The following is a 26268-nucleotide window of genomic DNA, read 5'->3' as shown; positions in this document are numbered from 1 at the left end:
CCAGATGGCAGGGAAAGAAGCCAGTGCTCCTCACCCAGATGACCCAGAAAACGTTTTTTAATGAATCGTCCAGCGTGACTCACGCTGGCTCCCACATCTGGCAGGTCTGGGTTACATCACTCACGGTCCTCAGTGTCCTACGGGTTCCTGGGAACATGCTGCCCAAAGTCAAGTGCACCAGCTGTAGCAGCCGGCTGTATTCACACGCCTCTCTGCGTCATCCTGATGGCCACACGCTATGGGGCGGTTCCAGAGAGCCAGCTCCCCCCCTCCCCAAGAGGCCTCCTCCTCTTACTTTCCCATGGGCCTCAGAAGTCACCATGGAAGTAAAATTCCATGCCTGGAGGTGTCCAGAACAGAACTGCGTTTGCTGCTTTTCTACACTAATAGCTCCTGGCACCATAACTCAACTGCATTAGCTGTGTTAATCTGGAGAGGGGGAAAAAAAACAAATAAACCTGAGCTATTCGTATCCCTTGAATAGGCTCAGAGGAGGAGAGAAATATATAAACTTTATAGAGAATAGATTTCAAAAGAATTCCCAAGAAGAAATATGATTTAGCAGCTTATGGCAACAGGCAGATGGTGGCGTGGAGGTGACAATTTTCATGGAGACAGGAGCCTCCGGCACTCTGTTCCATTGGAGCAGAGAGTCCTGCTATGTCCTCTCCATCACTTAAAAAGTCCCCAACAGTCTCTCACAATCTCCCTGGCACCACATTCCTGCTTTCTTATTAACTACATATCCTGTGAGATCTTTATTTGGTACCCTTCTATTAACTGATCAGAACTGCCCTGAAGGCTGCTTCTAGGGCACCAGAACTCCCAGCAGGACCCTGTGGGGAGGTTCTTTATCCTCTTACTCATTATTTCTAGAATATGACATAGTTCACACTTATGGAACTACAAGCATCAATCGCACCTGTTCATTCAGAGCACGTTAGAGCTGGAAGGGAGTTTTTTTTTTTTTTTTTTTAAATAATCAATCTCATTCTTTAACAACAGGCTTGCCAATACATACTCTAATTCTGAAGACAATATTAAAACACACACACACATACACACACACAAGGGCACCTGGGTGGCTAAGTGGCTAAGCGGCTAAGTGTCTGCCTTCAGCTCAGGTCATGATCCCAGAGTTCTGGGATTGAGTTCTGCATCAGGCTCCCTGCTCTTCAGGAAACTTGCTTTTTCCTCTGCCTCTCCCTCTCTCTCTCATGAATAAATAAATTAAATCTTTAAAAAATAAAAAAATAAAGTAAAACACACACACACACACACACACACACACACACACAGGCTGTGATCCTGACAAGTGAAATAATTCATCATCCCTGGTTAGATAATGACACACACACAGGAGCATGATCCAGGTCTCCTCATTCTTGGTTTCAAAATTACATCATGCAGCCTCATTAATTTAAAAAAACAAAAAAGTCAATTACAAGTCTTTAAAGTCTAGGCCGAGGTTTACAAATATGTGAATGTTTTCTAAAGAAATAATCAAAAAGCAGACATCAAGAGAGTGGTGAAGAAAACATTCATTTATATTCAGTCATTTCCCTGGGCGTACAGTAGACTCGCCTGCAGGCTTTCCAAGATCCCATGCCCAGGCCAGGCCTCAAACCAATGGAATCAGGATCTCTGGAGGTAGGATGTAGTTGTCAGTGACAACCAGCTGAATCCAAAGCACAGCCAGTGTGCAGCGTCATTGATTTACTGGAGGTTAGACTAAAGCAAATGCACAGACACTAAAACTATGGTTTTTCGAAAGAAGAAAAGGAGGCAGGAAGAGTCATTTGTAGGACTTAAATTTACTTTGTTAATCCCTCGGTGCTTTAGAGGGGTAGTCAGATATAGGGTCAAACCGAGAAGGTCTATGCCGGTGATCTCAGCCTAGGACAATCCCAGCTTTCCCCACCAAGCCTCTGACCACCAAGGCACATGAGCTACAGGTGAGGGGAGAAGGAAATAGAGGAGTCAGGTCCTGTCCTCTTAGGGGAGTCACACATGGTCATTATTCTTTCTTTCTTTCTTTCTTTCTTTCTTTCTTTCTTTCTTTCTTTCTTTCTTTCTTTTTCTTTCTCTCTCTCTCTCTCTCTCTCTCTCTTTCTTTCTTTTTTAAGTAGTCCATTACATCTGATCCAACAATTCCATTTCTGGGAACATATCCAAAAGAGTGGAAAGCAGGGACTCAAAGTGATACCTGTACAAGCCCGTGTTCACAGCAACATCATTCACAATAGCTAAAAGATTTCCATCCACCCATCAACAGATGCCTGGATAAACAAAATGCAGTAAATATGCATACGATGGACTAATATTTGGTCTGAAAAAGGAAGGGTACTCTGACGTGTGCTACAACGTGGATGAACCTTGAAGACGTCATGCTAAGTGAACTAAGCCAGTCACAAAGGACCCATACTGTAGGACCCTACTTACATAAGGTACTTAGAATAGTCAAATTCATGGAAACAGAAAGGATGGTGGTTGCTGGGGTCTGGGAAGAGGGGGAATGGAGAGCTAGTGTTTAATGGGTACAGAATTGTAGTTTGGCAGGGCGCTTGGGTGGCTCAGTTGGTTGAGCTTCCAACTCTTGATTTCAGCTCAAGTCATGATCTCAGGGTCATGAGATCGAGCCAAGTCAGACTCCATGTGGAGCCTGCTTAGGATTCTCTCTCTCCCTCTCCCTCTGTCTGTCCTCCTCTCTCTCTCTCTCTCTCAAAAAAAAAAAAAAAAAAAAAAGAATTATAGTTTGGCAAGATGAAAAGACTTTTCTGGATGGATGGTAGCAATAGTAGTACAACATAAATGTACTTAATACCACTGAACTGTACGTTTAAAAATAAAGTAGCATATTTTGTTATGTGTATTTTAACACAATTTCAAAATTTTTAAAAAAGAGGAAGTCCATTGCACGTCCCACACTTACTTCTCTCTAGTGTTCATGGCAGTTACGAAGAACAAAATCCCAAAGGCAGACGTGTCATCTGTTAAACAGTGAAGCCTAAGGTCTGTGCCGAACATACCCCAGGCCCCTGGAATCTATCTGGCAGGTCTGGCTGACTCAAGGAAGAGTTATAAAGGCTCACAACTCCCCCGGGGCACATGGAGGCCCGGCTGGCAGGCCCTGCGTTTCATGTTATATAACAAACCAGGCTGCCAGCTTCCAAACACCAGGAGGTAAATTCCGATGTGCTCCACGTCTGGGATGAGCCAACTGATGATTAATTTCCAAATAACTTCATATGGAGCCTTTTCCTAATTCCCAAATACAATAATGCCCTTCTGTATTGGTTGACAAATCTTAGGCTTTCTCTTTGATGGGTTGACTCAAACGTATTTTGAAAGAAGGGCTTATCTTTCTTTTTTTTTCCTTCCTTTCTGCTCAGTATTCTAGGGGCAGAGAAAACTCTAACAAGGAGAAAATTCTTCCAGCAACTGCTCAGAGCTGCTCAGTAGTCCAAAGCTTTCAAGCGAGGGAGGTGTCGCCTTTACAGACACCACTGCAACAGATGCAGAAGGACAACATGGCAGGTCCTCTCTGGTCAGTGGTCCTAACCCATCCCCTCAGTCAGCCATCCGTGATGATCCTATACAGGGGATGACATGTGAAGATGTTTTCTAGGGGAAGTCACACAAGCCCTAGAGGCCGGTCACCAAGCACATGTTTCTGAGCTCTGGCCAGGCATCGAAATAAACCAGTGGCCCCAGAGCAACTCTCACACTTGGCCGACAAAGTCTGTCCTGATGATTCACCATCAAGCCCAAAGTTTGGCAGCTGGAAAAATGTAAACTTTCCCCTTTCTTAAGAGTTTGCAAATTAACAGTTCTGGCCGAAGCCAATCATTCAATAGAAGTTGGATTAAGTACTTAGACACCCTTCTACTAAGCTCAGAAAGATTTAGCAAAACACTCATTTGTTTCTTTGGCATAATGTTTTGCAAAATAAAATAAATTTCTCTAACTTTGAGCAATAACAGAAAAGGGGAGAGATTCTTGTCCATAGACGGAAAAGGAAATCTACCTTAAATGGTACAACTCGTGTGTGCTAAGGTCTAACCAGTGCTCATATATTTCTTCCCCCAAATAGATGTTTAGGAAAACATGCCACAATACTCTTTAATATAGAACATGCCACTTTGGGGACGCTGAAGGGTGAGAGTTTCCTGGCTCCTAATCACGACCCCCTGTTCCAAAAGCATAGACACTCTGCAGTCAACTAGAGTCCTCATTATGTATCAGGATTCAAAACGTTACCTCCCCGCCTCTCTCCACGCTTGTGTTTGCCCCATCTGATTGTCCTTGGATGGAAAGGAGAAGAATCCCTTGCTCATAGTTGCTATTCATGCTTCATGATTTCCATCCACAAGGCTCTTTGGAGTCCATGGAACTCTGGAACCATGATGTGGTCCATGGAGTCTGTGGACAGCAGTACCCCAGCTACCCCAGCAGTACCACCTTAGATTAAAGTCATTTTCTCGGGGTGCTGGGATGGCTCAGTTGATTCAGCGTCTGCCTTCAGCTCGGATCATGGTCCTGGGGTCCTGGTCCTGGGATCAAGTCCCACATCAGGCTCCCTATTCTATGAGGAGCCTACTTCTCCCTCTCCCTCTGCCTGCCGCTCCCCCTGCTTGTGCGCTCTCTCTCTCTCTCTCTCTCTCTCTGTCAAATAAATAAATAAAATCTTAAAAAAAAAGTCATCTTCTCATTAGGCCTTTGGGCATAGATATAAGGTTAGCAAAACTATATACTGCCATGGAGGTGGGAAAAAGGTGTGTTTCCCCACTGTTATTTCCTTAAAGGCATATGTAAGTTAAAAGCCTATCCCTTCCTTTGCCCATAAGAGAGAATTCAGCTCATAAAACCCTCCACCATCAATACAATACACAGTGAGTGTTCATTATATACATAGCCCAACACTAAGATAATATACTATATTCCAAAACACTGTCAAGATCCTGAGAAATTTTCTAGCACATTGAAACAGCAGAGTGACCATAAATTATGTAAAGGGAGAAATTTCTTAGTACATTTCAGAAAAAAATAAAATAACCTCCAGCAACAGAATTTTGTGCGTAACAACTCTCGCATGTTAAGTCTTCAGCTTCATCAATTGTGACTTCTGATATTTTATTTAATACATCTAGGAAGGATCACCAAAAGAATAATTTTAATATTTCTTCTAAATTCAATTAGAGGGAGCGGGTCGTGCGTGCTGAGGAGGAGCCGCCGCCGCCCGCCCGCCCCGGAGCAGCCCCGGGCCCGCCCGCCCGCGTCCAGATTTTTAAAAAATACAATGTCTAATGGTTATGAAGACCACATGGCCGAAGACTGCAGGGATGATATCGGGAGAACGAATTTAATTGTCAACTACGTCCCTCAGAACATGACCCAGGATGAGTTACGGAGTCTGTTCAGCAGTATTGGTGAAGTTGAATCTGCAAAACTCATTCGGGATAAAGTAGCAGGGCACAGCCTGGGCTATGGTTTCCTGAACTACGTGACTGCCAAGGACGCAGAGAGAGCAATCAACACGCTGAATGGCCTGCGGCTCCAGTCAAAAACCATTAAGGTGTCGTATGCTCGCCCGAGCTCAGAAGTCATCAAAGATGCCAACCTGTACATCAGTGGGCTCCCGCGGACCATGACCCAGAAGGATGTGGAGGATATGTTCTCTCGGTTCTGGCGAATCATCAACTCCCGGGTCCTTGTGGATCAGACCACAGGTTTGTCCAGAGGGGTTGCGTTTATCCGGTTTGACAAACGGTCGGAGGCAGAAGAGGCAATTACCAGTTTCAATGGTCATAAACCCCCAGGTTCCTCTGAGCCCATTACAGTGAAGTTTGCAGCCAACCCCAACCAGAACAAAAACGTGGCACTGCTCTCCCAGCTGTACCACTCGCCTGCCAGACGGTTCGGAGGCCCTGTTCATCACCAGGCACAGAGATTCAGGTTCTCCCCTATGGGTGTAGATCACATGAGTGGGCTTTCTGGTGTCAATGTCCCAGGCAACGTGTCTTCGGGCTGGTGCATCTTCATCTACAACCTCGGGCAGGACGCCGATGAGGGGATCCTCTGGCAGATGTTTGGCCCCTTTGGGGCAGTCACCAATGTCAAAGTGATTCGCGACTTCAACACCAACAAGTGCAAAGGCTTTGGCTTTGTGACCATGACAAACTATGAAGAAGCCGCCATGGCCATAGCAAGTCTGAACGGCTACCGCCTGGGGGACAAAATCTTACAGGTTTCCTTCAAAACCAACAAGTCCCACAAATAACTCGCTCATGCTTTTTTTTTTTGTACGGAATAGATAATTAAGAGTGAAGAAGTTGAAACTTTTTTGTTAGTGTACAACTCATTTTGCGCCAATTTTCACAAGTGTTTGTCTTAGTCTAAATGAGAAGTGAAAAGGTTTTTATACTCGGGGATGCAACCGACATGTTCAAATGTTTGAAATCCCACAATGTTAGACCAATTTAAGTTTCTTAAGTTATTTCCTTTAAGGGATCCCTGGGTGGCGCAGCGGTTTGGCGCCTGCCTTTGGCCCAGGGCGCGATCCTGGAGACCCGGGATCGAATCCCACGTCAGGCTCCCGGTGCATGGAGCCTGCTTCTCCCTCTGCCTGTGTCTCTGCGCCTCTCTCTCTCTCTGTGTGTGTGTAACTATCATAAATAAATAAAAATTAAAAAAAAAAGTTATTTCCTTTAAAATATATATTAAACAGAAATCTAAGTAGACTGCATTGACTAACCAGTCCCTCGGGACGGTGGTGAACCTGAAGCATGCTTTAACTTCTAAGACTGTCTAACACTCGTTTCATTCGGTGTCTCCACAAACTGGATAAAAAACATAAAAAACAAAAAAACAAAAAAAAAAAGACATGACCTTTTAGTTTTAGTTTTCAAACTAAAGACGTTAGACAGATGCTGAGTGTGCGTTTTCTCAACCGCTTCAACATTTTAAGCGATTTCTGCTTTGGTTGACAGGAAATTGCTTTCCCAAGCAGGTGCCGTTGCCACCTCCTGCTCACTCAGCCCCGGGGCTCTGCAGCGGTCCTGGCAGTGGCAGCAGGCCATCCGACAGGGGGGCCGCCACCGGGGAGGGGGGCCTACGCCGGGCCATACCGGGCCCTCCAGAGAAGGACACGCACGGGTTTCATAAGCCCAGGCGCCAATGGGAACGGACCAAAGAGTTTCAGGGAAACTCCAGTATATTCCAGAGTCAGACCTAACTCCAGGGCGCGCCTGAAGACGTGCTGCTCCTCTGACATCCCGAATCTCTGTGCACACATTGCATGCACGGTGCCCCGCACACCGGGCGCTGGTGTTCCCAACCATTTCTCCACTTTCCAAGAGCAGTTCACACAGCTCGAATGCCTAAGATCGCTCTATATTTTAAGAACACAGAAACATTTGAGCATTGTATTTCTCGCATCCCTTCTCGTGAGCGCTAGACTTGTTTCTATTTTAGTCGGATTTTGTTTTGAAACTTTGCTTTCGTATGAACACTCTGCAGAAAAGTACTTACTTCTTGCCAGTTATCTATTAACAAAAAAAGACAAAAAAACAAAAAAAAAAACTTTGATTTGTAGTTTTAAAGATTAACCCTCCCAAGTTCTCTTCATAACTGCCTTGACATTTTGGGTTGTTCTGTTCTGTTAATTTTCTTTTGCTTTTTTGTGTTTTTTGTTTGTTTTTACTTTTGCATTTAAGACCATTAAATTTGATTTTGTTTTGCTCTAAATAAATAAATAAATAAATAAATAAATTCAATTAGAAAGGTTACATTTTTATGACAGTGTTAACATTTGCAGGCCTATTCTTTAATACACAAGTTATTAAATCCCACAGTCCTTAATCCACACTGCAGACTAATCTAATGCATTTAAGCCGCCCTTGAGAAGCCATCCCTCAGCTCATGGCTTGCACAGCATGATAGCTTTCGCTTTTCTGACCTAAGAAGTCATTCTTTTTCCTCTTGACATCTTAAGAGTCATCTTTAATAATGTTTTTTTTTTCGTAGTTCTAATGTCTTTCAACTTCTGACGTTCCAGATGGACTTGGCAAGTCTGTTCTTCTCCCATAGAAATACCCATTGGCTGAGATATTGCCAACTCCCAAGCATACGATCCAGCAGACACCCTATTACAAAATCCACAAATCCAGATGAAAATCCAGACGCTCTCCAATGTCCTCCACACATTTCCCACTGTGCCCACAACAGATGCTCCCAGTAGCATGACCAGCAGGGCGCACGCGTACACACACACACAGTCTAGCCAAGGGCTTGGGAGAAAGAAGCCCGTGACTACACTACCAATTTTAAATAAGTCATCAGGTCTTTCTGAGTCTCTGTTTCCCTATTTGTAAGATGAGAAGACTAATTTTTGTTTTGTTTTATTTTTAAAAGATTTTATTTATTTCTTCATGAGAGACACGGAGAGAGGCAGAGACACAGGCAGAGGGAGAGGTTGGCTCCCTGGGGGGAGCCTGATGTAGGACTTGATCCCAGAACACCAGGATCATGCCCTGAGCCAAATGCAGACATTCAATCACTGAGCCATCCAGAAGGCCCGGGAAAGACTAGTTTGAATTGCCTTCACTGACACAGTGACCAAGAGTCAAAAGAAATCCTAATACTTAGGATGACATTCAAAGTTTTTATTAAAATCTTTAGTCTCAGGTGCCTAGGTGGCTCAGTCAGTAAAGCATCTGCCTTCAGCTCAGGTCATGATCCTAGGATTCTGGGATGGAGCCCTGGGTCAGGTTCCCTGCTCAGTGGGGAGTCTGCTTCTCCCCCTCTCCCTGCTCATGCTCTCTCTTGCTCCCTCTTCCTCTCAATAAATAAATTAAATTAAAATTTTAAAATTTTGGGCACCAGGGTGGCTCAGTGGTTGGGCATCTGCCTTTGGCTCAGGTCATGACCCCAGGGTCCTGGGATGAGTCCCACATCAGGCTCCCTGAGAGAGGCCTGCTTGTCCCTCTGCCTATGTCTCTGCCTCTCTCTGTGTATCTCTCACGAATAAATAAATAAAATCTTTTTTTTTTTTAAGTAAAATTTAAAAATCTTTAGTCTCATTTCTTAGGGAATTATTCTAATATTTTCTTGGGTTCTGGGGTGTCCAGCTGGCTCAGTCAGTAGTGTATGACTCTTGATCTCAGGGTTGTGAGTTCGAGCACAACTCGAACAGAGTTGTGGCACAGAGATTATTTACATAAATAACCTTTAAAAAATTTTTTTTTTCCACGGGTCCAGACTCATTGGCAAAATAAGAACCAGCAAGTCCTAAGTTAGGGTTCTGCTGCCTTAAATACTTTTTTTCAGAACCAGGTCAGATGTAAATTAATAATGACAGCAGCCCCTGGAGAATTACACCAGCTTATGCGGTAACTGAACTAATGATGAATTCTTTGGTATAAAGTCAGGATGGTCCCAATTTAGAATAACAAAACATTTCAACAGAGGCTTCTGTTTTTAATCTGGAAAAAGTTGGCTATAAATTATCTCAAGCTTAACAGAAATCTAATTAGGCTAAGCTAGAGAGTAGAAACTAGCAGATCTATCACGTAGGCACTCTGACAACAACTTTCTGAGGTGGGTGTCATGCCCCTAGCACAGGCAAGAAAATAGGACGAAGACAGGTTGATAGGGATGACGACAGAATGGCTATTCCATGACAACCAATAGTGTCGGCTACCTTGTAAAACTTCCTCTTCAGGTATAAATAGAGCTGTGTTTTGAAAGTTAAGATCAATATATTTTTCAAGTAGAAAAAGCACAATATAAGACCAAGTCCCCTCAGGCTACCGACCAATCTGAACTGTTGGTACCTCTCTGAAAACTTCCCATTCTCCCATTCTGTTCTCGGATGTGTGGGTGGGTGATGGATAGATGGATAGATGGATTTATAGTCTTGAAATCAATAAAACTAGAGGTCATAAAACATCTTCCAAAACATTTGTAATGATTAAACCGGAATCACGGCCCCAAAGAGACAATTAATCTTAATGTTGATCAAAAAAGGGTAAGAAAATTATTTTAAAAGATGGTATTGTTTTTCAGTACTTTGATCACTTTATAATCAGAAGGAAATATGTTTTTTGTTGTCACTGTGAGATGCAACTCTCAGAGCTCTGAGTAAGGGTTTATAAAAGAGAAACCTTGAAATGCGTTAGAGATGGTTTGGCTGTGGAAACTTCCTTAGAAAATGGCCGCAAGTCCCATTCTTGCCTCAGATGGGCTTATTATTAATATGAATCAAAAAGTATATCTCTAGGTGCACCTTGGTGGCTCAGTCAGTAGAGCATGCAACTCTTGCCTTGGGGTTATGAATTCAAACCTCATGTTGGGTCTAGAGCTTACTTAAAAAAAAAAAATTATTTCTGCAGATGATGTACAGGCAAGGAATACAAGAAGGGGTCAGAGAAGCCGGGATACAAAGATGGCACCCTGGGATGCCTGGGTGGACTCAGTTGCTTAAGCAACTACCTTTGGCTCAGGTCATAATCCCAGAGTCCTGGGATCCAGCCTCATGTCAGGCTTCCAGGTCAGTGAGGAGTCTGCTTCTCCCTCTCTCTCTGCTTATGCTCTTGCTTTTGCTGTCTCTCAAATAAATAAATGAAAAAATCTTTAAAAAAAAATACTTTATTTATTCATGAGAGACACAGAGAGAGAGAGAGAGGCAGAGACATAGGCAAGAAGAGAAGTAGGCTCCATACAGGGAGCCCAATGTGGGACTCGATCCCAGGACTCCAGGAACAGGCCCTGGGTTGAAGGCAGCGCTAAACCACTGAGCCACCCGGGTTGCCCCCCAATGAAAAAAAATCTTTTTAACAAAACTTTAAAACCATGTTTTTTAAATGTTTATTAAAAAAAAAAAAACTCCTATATTATTAAGTCAAGAATTTCCTTTAGATGATAGTTCTTCCAAGATATTTTATGTTAAAGGTCACTATGGATTTAACAAAGAATCACAACAAACAGCAGCTAACTGAAGATCAATTAGAGCCTCAAATTACTGTTAGGTCTGTAGGAAAATAAGATTCAGTTCCTATATGGTGTAAAGGGAGGTCATGTAACCCTAAAATGTCACAAACCACAAATACCTTTACTTCTTCCAAAGATACAAGTAATCCTGCTATCTCAGGGAAGTAGAATTTGCAAGCTCTTCAATTCACCTAAACTTTGTTTCATGATCCTAGCCAATTTACTCCTCTGTGTTTATCTGGCCACTCTTTGGCCCTTTGCATATATGACTTTGTTACTGGTCCAGTTACCCCATCAGTCTGCAAACCCCTTAAAGGCAGTATCCAAATTTTATACCTCCTCTGTAAGGTTCATTCCTAAAGGAAGTGCTCCCGCAAAGACTTCTAATCCAAAATTCTACTCCCTTTAAAATATTTTGTATTATTTTTTATTTTCCACAGGTAAGATATATAAGAGACTGAACACTGTCCAGCAAAATTCAGATTTCTCCTTCCTCCATAGCATAGTGTTGTAGCTGGTCACATAGATGCTCAGCAGGATTAAAGGAACCTGTGTCTACAAATATCTAAATTGAACAGAGCCACCTGCATATCTGGCACATCCACCTCATGCTGCTAAATGAGAGAGAAATTCATTTCTTTAAATCTCAGTATTAGGGGGACACCTGGGCAGCTCAGAGGTTGAGTGTCTGCCTTTCACTTAGGTCGTGATCCTAGGGTCCTGGGATCGAATCTTGCATTGGGCTCCACTCAGGCAGCCTCCTTCTCCCTCTGCCTGTGTCTCTGCCTCTCTCTCTGTGTGTCTCTCATGAATAAATAAATAATAAATGAATGATAAATATATTTTAATAAATGAATAATAAATATCTTTTTAATAAATAAATAAATCTCAGTATTGGGAATTTCTTAGCAGGTTCGCCTTTCACTGTAACTAACATATGCATATTTACAGTGGAAAGAATGAAAAAAGATGAAAAGCAGAAAAAAAGTCACCCTGGATCCTACTATACCTAAATAACCACTACTAACAATTTGAGGTTCCTTCCAGACTTTCCTTTATCTACAAAAAAAAAAAAAAGAAAGAAAAAAAAAAGCCCACATATACCAATTTTCTTACAGAAATGAAAACATATACATTTATAGCTTCTCTCACTTAGTATCATCTTCTATTTAATACATTGATATTTTTCTAGGAGCACCTAGGTGGCATAGTCGGCTAAGCGCCCGCTCTTGATTTCAGCTTAGGTTGTGATCTCAGGGTGGTGGGATCAAGCCCCGCATCAGGCTCCCTGTTCATTGTGGAATCTGCTTGAGATTCTCTCTCTCATTCTCTCCCTCCTCTAACTCTCTCTCTCTCTCTCTCTCTCTCTCACAAATAAATAAATAAAATCTTTAAAATATATATCGATATTTTTCTAAATAAAAAATGCCTAACATTTTAATGTCTGTATAATAATTTTATTGCTTGGATTTATTAAAATTATTTAAGTAATTTTTTAAAGATTTTATTTTTAAGCAATTTCCACACCCAGTGTGGGGCTCAAACTCACAACCCCAAGGATGCCTAGGTGGCTCAGCGATTGGGTGCCTGCCTTCAGCTCAGGTCGTGATCCCGAGATCCGGGATCTGGGATCGAGTCCTGCATCAGGCTCCCTCTGAGGAGCCTGCTTCTCCTTCTGCCTATGTCTCTGCCTCTCTCTCTCTCTCTCTCTCTCTTTTCTGTGTCTCTCATGAATAAATAAATAAATCTTAAAAAAAAAAAAACTCACAACCCCAAGATCAAGAGTCGCATGCTTTACTGACTAAACCAGCCAGGCACCACCCCTTAACTAATTTTTCACTGCTGGACATTTAGTGGGGTTTTTTTTTTCCTTTTTAAAGTTCTGATATAAACAACACTGCAGAGAACATTATGGTATATAAACTTTTGCCTATTTGTCAGGTTTTTTCCTGTAGGTCTCTATTCTTGACACATCTTTGCAAACAGAGCTATTTCCTCTTTCTGAGTACCTATATTATGACTGATAGATATTTGCAAGGCCATATTCATTAGTTATATTTTTGGATGAATTCTCATTCATGTTTTGTCATCCACAGACAACTGGAAAACCAAACACGGGTACAGCTCCCCTGTGAGCACCCAGAAAGAATAAATGACCCCTGCCCAGTGGTAGCAGCCAGGCTCCCCTAATCCAGCATAGTGCTGGTTAGCAACAGGCACAAAAGGGAAAAGAGTAGTTGATCTTGTTTCCTGCTAACAAACCTTGATCTACATCTGTGTTGCCAATTACTTGTTCAACAAACCTGTTACTTTTTTAGAAATAATAAATAATTCAGGGAAAGTCATTTTGAATTGTCTGACATCTGTTGCTTGTGTGACTCTGAATTATTCATCAGTGAGCATAAACAGTATTAATTAAAGAAAAGTACTGGAGCAAACCACTGAAATAGAAATGCACACTGCAAAAGAAAATGCCTTTACTCAAAGCATACTCACTTGTCATTGACAAATATCTCAAAGAACATACCTGTCCTTGGGATTTAAAGGAACCAGTACACTTAGAAATCAGAAGGCAAGATACAAAGGACGAGCACTAGTTTGTTTCCAAATGTATTGTTTCCCCCCCCTCCTTCAGAAAAATCACCCTCATTGGTCTGCTCCCTCTGCATTCTTCTACCTGCTTGGCTGGGAGGAGTTTTATGGTAGATAAAGGGGAAGGAAAGTTGACTAGCAGGGGTTCAAAATAATCACAAGTAAGCACCATGGATCAGTCACCTTGTGCTTATTCATAAACGGAGATTGAGATGCACTAATGGGGGGTGCCTGGTGGCTCCGCAGTTGAGCATCTGCCTTCAGCTCAGGTTGTGATCCTGGGGTCCTAGGATCGAGTCCCACAGTAGGCTCCCTGCATGGAGCCTGCTTCTCCCTCTGCCTGTGTCTCTGCCTCTCTCTCTCTCTCTCATGAATAAATAAATAAAAATTTAAAACTGTTTAAAAAAAAAAGAGAGAGAGAGAGATGCACTAATGGGAGGGCTCCCCCGCTTCCAAATGCAGGATGGCTCAATTAATCTGGCTGCCACCCCCTGATCACTTATTTCCATGACGACTTTGGCACTTCCTTTCGACAAAGCGCTTTCTTGTGGTAAAGAGCAAAAGAGAAAGACCGCACAGCCTGGCAGCCACATGGGTGGCTCTTGGCTAATTCTCCCCCGGTCTGTCTGTCTGTCGACTCAATTAGCGAGACATCAGACTCAGTAACAGCTTCTGCTGCAGAAGACACTAGGGAGCGGGTGTGTGTGTGTGTGTGTGTGTGTGTGAAAAGTGTGAGCACAAAGGAAATGTGTTCAAAGAGTTTCTAAAGCACTCTGGGTAAACAGAGGCCTCCGAGGTGGTGGGGCAGGGGCAGGGCAGCTCTGCAACAGGTCTCTCGGGTACCAGAAGAAACAGGCCTCTGGGGAAGGCAAGGTGGGGGAGCTGCTGGGGAATTGGGAAGGGGGGGGTGGCCTGAACCAGGAGATTTTTCACAGAAACCTAATTCCTTTGTGTGGCTCCAGTGAATTGCTCAGCAACCAGGGCCTGACTCCGAGGTAACCGGGCCTGCTCCCTCCACTCCAGTACCAACTGCTGGGGTTGCTGTGGGCAACAGAGGAGAGACGCTAGGCAGGGGAGGGGGACAGCAGAGAATAGACTAGAAGGACGGGAAGAGGAAGAAATGTCAAGAGAAGGGCTGAGGAAAGCCACAAGCCCAGTTTGGGGTCCTTCCAAACGCTCTGAATTCAGAGGGACGGCAAGCGACTGGCAAGGTCCCCTCGCTAGTGGCCACTAATGAAAGGCTTCTGTGCATACATTAGCCCTCCAGTCTCTCCAGATCTTCTGAGCCGCAGAGACCTCCCAAAGCTTCCAGAAAAAGGGAGAGCCACAGAAACCCTCTGCAGGTCTCTCTGAATCCTCTTTCAGTGACCCCCTTTCAAGGGATTTCACTAAAGGGGACAAGTCTCCCTTGTTCCTCCAAGCTTGGTGGGTTGTGGTGGTTTTGTTCCTTCGGGGAAGAAGGTTGGAGGAGGTACAGGAGATGGGGAGCGGGGGGTGCTGGGAGAAGGAGACAAACAGCCCTGCCCGCCTTCGCCTTCCAATGGCCCTTCATCAAAGAGGGCTTGTTGCTGGAGACGGCAGGGGAGGGGCAGAGAGAAGCCCGGGCGCTCGGTTTCCCAAAAAAGGCTGAACAGGGACCTCAGTGTCTCTTTCAGGCACTACCCCAAGTTTTCGCAAAAAGAAATAAAATGACACTTTGGAAGTCTGAGCTGAGGGCACCTGGGTGGTGCAGTGGTTGAGCGTCTGCCTTTGGCTCAGGGAGTGATCCTGGGGTCCTGGGATCGAATCCCACATCGGGCTCCCTGCATGGAGCCTGCTTCTCCCTCTGCCTGTGTCTCTGCCTCTCTCTGGGTCTCTCATGAATAAATAGATAAAATCTTTTTTTTTTTTTTTAGATAAAATCTTTATTTTTTTTTTAATTTTTATTTATTTATGATAGTCACAGAGAGAGAGAGAGAGAGAGAGAGAGAGAGAGGCAGAGACACAGGCAGAGGGAGAAGCAGGCTCCATGCACCAGGAGCCCGATGTGGGATTCGATCCCCGGTCTCCAGGATCGCGCCCTGGGCCAAAGGCAGGCGCCAAACCGCTGTGCCACCCAGGGATCCCTTTTTTTAGATAAAATCTTTAAAAAAAAAATCCAAACACAAACATTTACATTTAGAAAAATAGGAAAGAAAAAAGAGGCACTGCCTCCCTCCCTTGGACCACAAGCAGCTTCTAAGCTAGAGGTAGAGTCTTAGGAGCAGCACATGAACTTATCATGGGTTCACCCGGCTCGGATGTGCCATCACTCTCAGCAGGAAGAGCCCGGGGGCAACCCAGGGTTGGAGTCTTGGTGTGGTGATTACACCATGACGCACCCAGAAATTGGGTGCTGTGAAAGGACACTCGAACTGCTCACTGTAAGCAAGGCTTTGGGCGTGGGCAGCAGGGGAGGTTCTCTTGTGGCTCCGATCTGTGAGGCACACGAAACCCACAGGGCGGGAGGAAGCCGGGGGGCCTCAGTAGAGTTCACCCAAACCTTCCATGCTTTCTGAATGGTAAAAATGAACTGAAAACAAGTGTCCTGGGACACCTGGGTGGCTCAGTGGTTGAATATCTGCCTTGGCTCAGATCGTGATCCTGGGGTCCCGGGATCGAGTCCCACATCAGGCTCCCTAAAGGGACCCTGCTTTTCTCTCTGCCTGTGTCTCTGCCTCTCTCTCTGTGTGTCTCTCATGAATAAATAAATAAAATTGTAAAAAAAAAAAAAAAAAAAGAAAAGAAAAGAAAACAAGTATCCTCAGGGGAGTAAGGGAGATACAAATGAGCAGCTCGGTAAACCCCTCTTCAGAGGCAACACCTAGCATTGCCACACTTCAGCACACATGGGGATCCCCCAGGAATCTCGTTGTGGTGCAGATTGACTCAGAAAGTCTGGGGTGGGACCTGAGATCATGCATTTCTAACAAGTTTCCAAATACTGACCACATTTTGAGAAGCAACAGCTCAGGGACGCCTGGGTAGCTCAGTGGCTGAGTGTCTGCCTTCAGCTCAGGGAGGGATCCCAGGGTCCAGGATTGAGCCCCATATCGGGCTCCCAACAGGGAGCCTGCTTCTCCACCTGCCAGTGTCTCTGCCTCTCTCTAATGAATAAATAAAATCTTTAATAAAAAAAAGAGAGAGAGAGAGAGAAGCAACAGCTCAGAATCACTGAAGTTCAGAAAGGGAAACCCACAAGCCAGGCCTTCTCCAGGGCAATGAAATCAGTACCCACGGCAGTGAGGCCAACCTCAGGGATTTTTTTTTTCCCCTTAAGAGATTGTATTTATTTATCTGATAGTGAGAGAGCACAAGTAGGCAGATCAGCAGGCAGAGGCAGAGAGAGAAGCAGGGAGCCCGACGCAGGACTTGATCCCAGCACCCCAAGATCATGACCCAAGCCCAAGGCAAGTGCCTAACAGACTGAGCCACTCAGGTACCCCAGATTTTCTTTTTAAGTTGCCCAGGTGATTCTTCTGTATGGTCAGGGCTGGGAACCCACTGGTTCTGGCTCTCATTATTAACTAGATACATTACATGGCCCCAAAAAACTTAGCATCTGGAAATCTCAGTTTTGTATCAGAAAAGGGTTGCTGGCCAAAATGGACGGATGTAGAAACAAATACACAGAATTTGAAAGCACACAGAAAAAAAAAAGTAATATATGATAGTATTTTACATGATCGCATGTTAGCTTGTTTCATTAAAGTGAGGAGTTAACAGTGTCCCTGACTAATCAAATTCTACAAGTATTGGCCCCATGGCTGCAGGCTAACTCTCTAGAAGAGACTCTTAGAAAAAAAGAGACAGACAGACAGACAGACCTTTAGTTAGGGACCTCACTGCTGTTCTGTTAACAACCCCCCTCCCCAGCCCAGTGCCTTGAGACTTTCTTTTTTTAATTTTTATTTATTTATGATAGTCACAGAGAGAGAGAGAGAGAGAGGCAGAGACACAGGCAGAGGGAGAAGCAGGCTCCATGCACCAGGAGCCCGATGTGGGATTCGATCCTGGGTCTCCAGGATCGTGCCCTAGGCCAAAGGCAGGCGCCAAACCGCTGCAACAACCTAGGGATCCCGAGACTAACTTTCTTAAATGACAAAGGACTCAAAAATGGATTTGAAGTCTCATAGGCATCCCAGCTAGTACCTTTAAAAAGTGTTCCTTGGCAGCCCAGGTGGCTCAGTGGTTTAGTGCCACCTTCAGCCCAGGAGGGCATGATCCTGGAGACCTGGGATCGAGTCCCATGTCGGGCTCCCTGCATGGAGCCTGCTTCTCCCTCTGCCTGTGTCTCTGCCTCTCTTTCTCTCTCTGTCTCTCTCTGGTCTCTCATGAATAAATAAATAAAATCTTAAAAAAAAAAAAAAAAGTGCTCCTAAAGGCGCACCTGGGTGGCTGTAGGTTAAGCACCTGACTCTTGATTTCAACTCAGGTCGTGATCTCAGGGGTCGTGGGATCAAGCCCTGCACTGAGCCCCATGTCAGGCTCTGCGCTCAGTGGGGAGTCTGCTCGAGATTTTCTCCCTCTTTCTTTGCCCCTCCCCACCCCCGTTCACATGCTCTCTCTAAATAAGTAAAGGAATATTTTTTGGAAAAAGTCCTCCTGGGGATCCCTGGGTGGCTCAGTGGTTTAGCGCCTGCCTTTGGCCCAGGGTGTAATCATGGGGTCCCGGGATCGAGTCCCACATCGGGCTCCCTGCATTGGAGCCTGCTTCTCCCTCTGCCTCTGTCTGTCTGTCTGTCTCTCATGAATAAATAAATAAATAAATAATCTTTAAAAATAAAAAAGCCCTCCTAACATTCTTTCAAATCTGGATTCCTGGCACCAATTAACGACCGATGCAGGACCTACAAAGCAAATCCACGCTCCCTTCCTTTCCACTCCCGTTCCATCTCTCTAATCCAGAGCTCCAGGGTGCAAGGAAGGTGCTCAGCAGCCAACTTTCCACTTTCTGTGCAATAAACACAACTCCAAAGGGCATCAGTTCTGCCAGCCGCCAACAGATGGCATCAGCGGTCGCACAAGGTCACTGGAGCCTCAGCCTTGGCTTTGTTCCTTAATCCCTGTCATGTTTGCTGTTGGAAATGCGTGTCTTGTTGCAAACTTACTGAAGGTGAAAAAAATTAGGTCAAAATGCAAGTCTTCGGATAACAACATGAGAGCTGTGAAGGAGTAAGAGCCCCCGACATCCTCGGCTCCCTGATGAGATAGCTTCACCAGCAACCAATGCGTACCCAGCTGGGTAAGTGTCACGTCGGGGTTAGAACAAATAGGCGTTCAGCAACTCACCTGTGCAACGCTTCTGTGTCCCCGGGTGACATAACAACGAAGTCGCTTCTCCCAGCCCACGCAGAAACCACAAAGCAAAACAACCTTCCACCATGAAGCAAAGCTATAACCGCCGCTTTTCAGAACCAAAGACTCTCTGAGAAGCAAAACTCCACTTCCCCTTGATTCATCGGGCTTGTGTGCTCAGCACATCAGCTATTCCCAAGAAAACAGGGCCCTTCTTTATTGACTGCAACAATGCCGGGTGTTCAAGCTAGGGCGGTTTAGTTCTTTCTGCAGGAACTTAGCTGAATGCCTTGTGCTGGTCTTTCAAAGGTAATGGTCAGGAATCCTGTGGATTGCTAGAATTCTAAAGAACAACGGTTCTCCACCAGGGGAGACTTTGCTACCCCAGGGGTCATCTGGTGGTACTGAAGATATGGTGGTGGTCAGGGGCAGGACGGAGGAAGGATGCTGCCGGCATCTAGAGTGCACAGGACAGGCCCCGCAACCAAGAATGATCCAGTCCAACTGTCAATAGTGGTGTGGTTGAGAAACCCCACTCTAGAGCCAAGAATTTGGGCCAAGAAAATTTAAATTCCACAAGTCAATTTCCCACTGGACTGAGAAGACAAAAGCTAATTAATGGGAACTCCTTCCTGACGTCAAAATTGGCCATCCCAGTCTTTCCTGGTCCTGTTTTTGAGAACAGTGTCCTTCATTGTCACCAAGGCCTCCCCTGTGAATCTCATTGCGGCCGACCTTCTCAGGAACTTCGCCCCATCCACCATGTGCTCTTCCTTAGCGTCTACACTCTTACCACTCCCTCCACCTGATTCCGAGAGGCTGTTTTCCCATTTCAAAAACATCTTTCAGGGCACCTAGCTGGCTCAATCAGTAGAGTGTGGAACTCTTGATCTCAGGGTCATGAGTTCAAGCCCCATGTTGGATGTAGAGATTACTTAAAAATAAAATCTTAAAACAAAACTCTCACCCAAGCAATAGATACCCTGAGTCCTAACTGATTTAAACAAATGATTGAGGGGTGCCTGGGTGGCTCGTTGGTTGAGCGTCTGCCTTTGGCTCAGGTCGTGATCCTGGGGTCCTGGGATCAAGTCCCGCATCAGGCTCCCCACAGGGAGCCTGTTTCTCCATGTCTTCGCCTCTCTATCTCTCATGAATAAATAAAATCTTAAAACAATTTTTAAAAATTTTAATGATTGGATAAATAAATAAATGGAAGAGAAGGGACAAATCTTCCTTACAGAAGAATTCCAGGTAATACACATGGAAGGAAGGAAAGAGCTAGAAAATCACAAGTACAACGCTACAGTAATCATAGCTGCAGGCGAGATCCCCTGATGAATGTTCAAAGTTTTTAAAGGAGAAATAGGATACTTGCAGGGCCTCAAAGCGTCTTTTAGAAAGTATTTATTCATAACTGTGGTGGTTTTAGCATACCCAAACAACCTTTCTTGGATCATCCCCCAACCCTAGGAGGTAGCACTTAATGTACCTCCCCTTGATTGTGGGCTGGATTTAATGGCCCACTTCTAGTGGATAGAGTATGTTCTAAGGACAGCTTTCTAGAATGTCAGGCTGACCTCTTCAGGGTTTTTTTTTTTTCCTAAGGTCATGGAGATATTTGGGCACAATACCCAAATGCATGCACCCAGGTGTGGCTGGTAGGTGGATTTGCCTTTTTTTTTTTTTTTTTTTTTTTTTTTTTTAATGACTTTGAGTTTCCCATCAAGATACAGAGCTTGGTGTTTACCCTTAGTGACAATAACTTGTTGAGCAGGGCGCCTGACCCGGTGGCTTAGCGGTTTAGCGCCGCCTTCAGCCCCGAGTGTGATCCTGGAGACCTGGGATCGAGTCCCACGTGAGGCTCCCTACATGGAGCCTACTTCTCCCTCTGCCTATGTCTCTGCCCCTCTCTCTTTGTGTCTCTCATGAATAAATAAAATCTTTAAAAAATAATAATAATAACTTGTTGAGCAAATCTATTTTGGGTGCAGGCAAAGCAAACCTATTAAACCCCTAAAGGGACTTGCAGGTATGGCAAGAGAACACTATTGAGTTCCAGAATTCAGAATTTTACAATGGCCATCACAGAGCACTTCCAAAGCCTCGATGACAACATCCATTAAGTTAACACCCAATTCACTCTGGGTCAGAGTAAAGATGAAAAAATCTACAACTGAAACCTCTCTCATCTTCCACACCTTCCTCCTCCAGTCTTGCATCAGAAAAAGCAATTGGAGTTGGGGGGGTGGGGGGTGGGATCTGATTGATGCCTCAGAGCCCTTTTCAGCTACAATAGGAACAGGTTTAGAAAGGAATCAAATGGCCCTGGGCATAAGAATGCCAGGTCTTTCTCCTGCAAAAAGTGGGGTCAAAACCCTGTTCATAGGAGAAAATACTTCTTAGGATCATCTCCCCAAGTCTTCATCTTAAAGTCAGCCTCTGGAGATCACTCTAAGACATATGTACATCCAATAATATAAAACTTTAAAATCATAGCCCCAGAGGGCACACTCCCAGTGAATAGCCCAAGAATGCAAAGCATGCCTCTGTGATCTAACTAGGAGTAATGCTAGTTAAAGTACTGGAGTCAAAAAAATAAAATAAAATAAAATAAAATAAAGTACTGGAGTCTTGGGCAAAGTAGCTTAAAACCCCAATAATCGTAAAAGAGTGGTCTAAGACAAGTTAACAACTTCATATACCTCGTAAGACTGCTTCTTTGGTACAATTTTAAATTAGCTTTTTAAATTAGCTTCCACAAATCTTTGCGTAGTCCGTTATATTTCAGATGTTGAATTTAGAACAGCGTTCAAAGATTTTTATGGGGCAAGTTCCACGGTTCCAATTCCAATTTACCATTCTTCCTTTACTGACTTCCTTTTGGAGTTCACCAGTATATGAGTCCTTGAGGACTAAAAAACCAATGAATTAATCAAAGGAAAAATGTTCTGTTTCCCTCATTTAGAAATTCGTTGAAATATAAATGAAGTCCATCCTGAACAGCAGGACGTTCTGAGAAAGCCATCAGCCTAAATGCCTTTATGAATAACTATTATGTTATGTTCTCAAAAGATTTTACATCTCGGCTACATGAATAATCAGACCACTAAAGAACACAAGGAAGGTAATGCAGGTCCATACATTTTTTTTTCCTCTGCTTATATGAACACATAAGTTATGTTTTTCATTTTTACCACCAATACATATTCAGGTAGCTTCTCCTATGGTGCTTCCTGACCCTGCGTTAGGGACTTCTGGAAGCTGATTTTGCTTCCTCAGACCTCCAATGAACTATGTGAAGAAAAAAGTAATCCCACCTTGAAGGCAATATTCTGCTTAATTTGTAAGAACTGGTAGTTTGGGCTCAGGAAAAACTGAATCAATGTTTCCACAAATGCATATTATGGAAATATATGCCACAAATTCAATTAAGAAAGTGACTAATCAATATTGCAAATAAGTATTTAAAAAAGGAAACTTGGGGCACCTGGCTGGCTCAGTTGGTAAAGCATAAGACTCCTGATCTCAGGGTTATAGGTTCGAGCTCCACATTGGGTATAAAAATTACTTAAAAATAAAATCTTCAAAAAAGAAAACTAACACAAATCACACTTTGAACTCCCCCTCCCTATCATTCAGAGGTACAAAGAGAGAACTACTGTGCACCAGTGTTCATCTGCCTTCAGCTATTACAAACCGTTACCTGCTATGGCACCTGGTGGCTCAGTTGGTTAAGTATCTGACTTTAGCTGGGTTCATGATCTCTAGGTTCTGGGATCCCCCACCTCCTACTCAGCAGGGAGTTGGCTTCTCCCTCTGCTCCTCCCCCACTTGTGTTCACTCTCTCAAATAAATACATAAAATCTTAAAAAAAAAAAAAAAACTGTTACTTGCTATACAGCAGTATTTTTAAGTCTGTGTTACTATAGGATGCTTATCATTTTAAAAATTACAAATGCTTAATGTCATTAGCATTACTACATGTACATGTGTGTACATATGAACACAATCTATGTGTTTGTCTATGTAGTTGACCCTTGAAAAACACATGTTTAGGGGTGACTGGGTGGCTTAGTCAGTTAAATGTCTGCCTTTGGCTCAGGTAATGATCCCAAGGTCTTGGAATTGAGCCCTGAGACAGCCTCCCTGCTCAGTGGGGAGCCAGCTTCTCCCTTTTCCCACTGCCCCTTGGCTCATGCTCTCTCTCGCTACCTCAAGTAAATAAATTAAATCTTAAAAAAAAAGAAAAGAAAGAGAAAAGAAAAACACATGTTTGAACTCTGTGAGTCCATTTATATGCAGATTTTTTGATAAATACAGTATTATAAATGTATTTTCTCTTCGTTATGATTTTCTTAATAACATTTTCTTTTCCCTGGCTTACTCTATTGTAAGAATACAGTATATAATACATATAAGATACAAAAGATGTGTTAATAGATTGTATGTTACAGTGAGGCTTCTGGTCAACTGTGAGCTATTAGTAATTAAGTTTTGTGAAGTCAAAAGTTATATGCAGATTTTCAACTGCACTGCAGAGGCTGGGGGGGGTGGCGCAGGAGTGGTCAGTCATCAATACCCCAACCTCTGCAATTGTCCAGGGGTCAAGTGAAATTATTTAGTGATCAAACTAGTCTTCCCCACCCCCACCCCCACCCCCGGAACTTGCCAATTAGAAAATGTCATTACGGGATCCCTGGGTGGCTCAGCGGTTGAGCTCCTGCCTTGGGCCCAGGGCGTGATCCTGGAGTCCAGGGATTGAGTCCCACATCGGTCTCCCTGCATGGAGCCTGCTTATCCCTCTGCCTGTGTCTCTGCCTCTCTATCTCTCTCTGTCTCTCATGAATAATAAAAAAAAAAAATGTCATTACATGATATAAATCATTTCCCTGGCTCCACCCCATTTGCATAAAAACAGTCTTTTTTTAAGCACAATATGTACTTGGGAAGTGCCTGTTACATGATAGTAGGTCCCTATAGCTTAATGTACCAGATTACTACACCTTAAGCACAAAACAGGAAAAAAAATTGTTGTTAAACTCACTCCTCCCAACCCATAATAAACAGAACTCTCTTCCTAATGAAAGGACCAAGCAAATGTACTTCAAAGATAGAGCTACCAACATCACAGGTTTTAAATTCAAAAAGTATGTTGTGAATACAAACAGAACTCTATCCAGGAGAGAAGTGGGAGAGAGGTGATGGGTATGAATTCCAGAGACTAGATAGCCATCCTGGCTGTGTAACGGACTAGTTCTGGAAAAACAAACAAGCTATGGTATACTTTCAGGCTTCAGATCCTTTGTTTATAAAGTTAGAATGGTGAATTAAAATATCTAAGTTCCATGCCAGTTCAAAATTCTAAGATTTTAAACACAATGGCTTCAGGGTGCCTGGATGGCTCAGTCAGTTAAGCCTGTGCCTTCAGCTCAGGTCATGATCCCAGGGTCCTGGGATCGGGCTCCCTGCTAGGGCTCTCTGCTCTGGCTCTGCTCCCTGCTTGGCAGGTAGCCTGCTTCTCCCTCTCCCTCTGCCACCTTCCCTGCCTGTGTTCGCTTGCTCCCTCTGTCTGTGTCAAATAAATAAATAAAATCTTTCAAAAAATAAATAAATAAAGACAACTGCTTCAGTATCTGGCCCTTGCTGAGGATCAGTGACACTGATCCTGACGCCCAAGGTTGAACTGTGGTTGCTATAAAGATTTTGCTTTGTCACTCTCCCAACACAATGGGATGGGTTTGGAGAAAAACAGGAAAGCGTGTCCTGTGTGATATGCATGTGGTCTCCTTAAGTGAAAGGAGACTCCCTATTTCATTAGTTCCCACAAAATGTTCAATGTCATCAACTAACATAAAACAGCCCTACTCAGAAACGGCTCCTACAGCTGTACATGATCCTGTGCTGTTCTACTGAGCCTATTATTTATTTGATTCAAGTAGGAAGATTCTAGGAGCCTTTTCAAAATGGGAGTATAGAATAGGTTTTACTTCTAATTTGTGTAATCCCAGATACCAGTAGAATTTATTCTTCTCATACAGGTGGTTTAAGGCACGAGAAGGCAAAAGCTCTGAGGCCTAGAATACAAATACGGGCTAACCCCTATAGGCAAGCACCCAGACTGGGAGAAAGCCCTGCCACCTTACACTGTTTATTCACCTCTAATGAACAATGGCAAGCCAGAAGCTGACAGGGAAAGTATGGAAAATCAATGCGTACTAACTCTGACAGACAATTCTGGGTGCAGTATACCTGCCACAGGTAATAAATCACTTCATTTAAGTTTATCTTTTTAGCAGGGCACGGTGGATTATATCCATATATCACTTCAACCTCTTTTTTCTGTCCTGTTGACAAAGGACAAATTGAGAAGGATGGTAGCAAAGCCGGGAGAAAGAAGGCTGGAAAACAGAGAGCTCTATTACTAGGCCAACACAGCAAGAGAAATAACAACAATAATAAAACCTCAGTATTTTCTAATGGCGTCGGTTCCATCTATAAAATCTTAAGGCGCTTGATGGATTTACTGATGAAGTTACCATGGGTTGGAAGACAAAGGCAGTTTTCTTTCCAAACCCGTCAGGGTGTAGTATGTATCTACAGTCTCAATAGGATCAACCACTTAAAACCCATGGGTCAGTTTATGGGTTTCATGAATGACACTGCTTAAACTGGTACCCAGAGAAGGACTGAAGCATAGAACTGAATGTGGTAAATAGGACTTCTGGATCGACAATATGGTGACAGGCTAAGATAATGTGGGGGAGAAAAAAACAAAAAACAAAAAACACTTCCCACCACAAACACATACGAATGCTGGGTAAATCTGACCTGAAAAGGAAAAGGAAAAACTGAGTAAAAGCAAATGAGCTGGGACGCCTGGGTGGCTCAGCGGTTGAGCATTGCCTTCAGTTCAGGGCATGATCCCAGGGTTCTGGGATCAAGTCCCACATCAGGCTCCCTTCAGGGAGTCTGCTTCTCTCTCTGCCTGTGTCTTTGCCTCTCTCAATGTGGCTGTGTCTTTGCCTCTCTGTGTGTGTCTCTCATGAATAAATAAATTTAAAAAAATTTTTTAAGATTTTATTTATTTATTCATGAGAGACACACACAAAGACAGACAGAGACACAGGCAGAGGGAGAAGCAAGCTCCATGCAATGAACCCGATGTGGGACTTGATCCTGGGAATCCGGGATGCCTCCTGAGCCAAAGGCAGATGCCCAACCACTGAGCCACCCAGAGGTCCCAAATAAAATCTTTTAAAAGAAAAAAAAGTGCATATGAGCTGATCCTAAGGCCTTGAGCATAGTGATCTAAGAAATTTGAACTAATAAATTAGCAGAAACATGGGTCCCAAGCCAGGGATACTCCTGGGA

The 26268-nt window shown here is 43.8% G+C and overlaps 1 protein-coding gene and 1 pseudogene across 1 annotated transcript in view; one reads left to right on the top strand and one right to left on the bottom strand.

Annotated features, from left to right (window-relative positions):
- Positions 1-26268, bottom strand: part of PITPNC1 (phosphatidylinositol transfer protein cytoplasmic 1) — a 256274-nt gene that overhangs the window by 166760 nt on the left and 63246 nt on the right. The window lies entirely within an intron of this gene.
- Positions 5235-6342, top strand: LOC140606956 (ELAV-like protein 1 pseudogene; annotated as a pseudogene).

Source organism: Canis lupus, chromosome 16 (assembly GCF_048164855.1).
Source record: "Canis lupus baileyi chromosome 16, mCanLup2.hap1, whole genome shotgun sequence".
NCBI classification, from domain to species: Eukaryota; Metazoa; Chordata; class Mammalia; order Carnivora; family Canidae; genus Canis; species Canis lupus.
The sequence above is the reverse complement of the archived record's forward strand: the minus strand, read 5'-3'. Positions and strand labels throughout refer to the sequence as shown.